A 771-nucleotide genomic window follows, 5' to 3' on the forward strand; every position below is an offset into this window, starting at 1 on the left:
GGACAGGAGGACAGACACATTATATCTGTCCTCCTGTCTAACAGATATGGACAGAAGGACAGACACATTATATCTGTCCTCCTGTCTAACAGATATGGACAGAAGGACAGACACATTATATCTGTCCTCCTGTCTAACAGATATAGACAGGACAACAGATATAATGTGTCGTCTGTTAGATGTGGACTGGTCCCCCTGTCTTTACAGATACAGTGAGTTAAGGTTAGTTAGAGTGGCCACCATATCAGTCTTTCTCCTCGTCTCTATTTACCTGACAAATGTGTCTAAATCTGCTGTACATTTCATATGTTGAATAAAATGCTTTCCATTCTTTATCTTCTAGCAACCCTTTGGTGATTGTATGAAGCAGCTGCAGGACCCAGATCAGTCAACCTGATTTTAAGAGGTGTGTTCAAGACTAAGCCCTACTGAGTGCTCATTCATGCTGTTTTTTTTTAACTGTTCATGAAGCTTTAAAATGACTGAAATAGTAAATATGTATTTGCTGGGTTTTTATGCACTATGTAATGATATGTAATTTAAATATTTGACATGGCTGTATTAGCAAGGAAAAGAAAAAGCCAATGATTTTGAAATTTCACTCTGGGGGTTATACATGCAAAACTTGTAAAACAAAGTTCTTATGCCTTTGTTTGGCAGATAATTTGTTCAGAAACTTTTACTCTTTAAGACTTTTATTTTTAAAGGGATCCCTGATTAGTTGTAACGTTAGACTTTATATGATAAAAATATACTTTAACTGTAAAATAA

Source organism: Austrofundulus limnaeus, unplaced genomic scaffold (assembly GCF_001266775.1).
Source record: "Austrofundulus limnaeus strain Quisiro unplaced genomic scaffold, Austrofundulus_limnaeus-1.0 Scaffold393, whole genome shotgun sequence".
In the NCBI taxonomy this organism is placed as follows: Eukaryota; Metazoa; Chordata; class Actinopteri; order Cyprinodontiformes; family Rivulidae; genus Austrofundulus; species Austrofundulus limnaeus.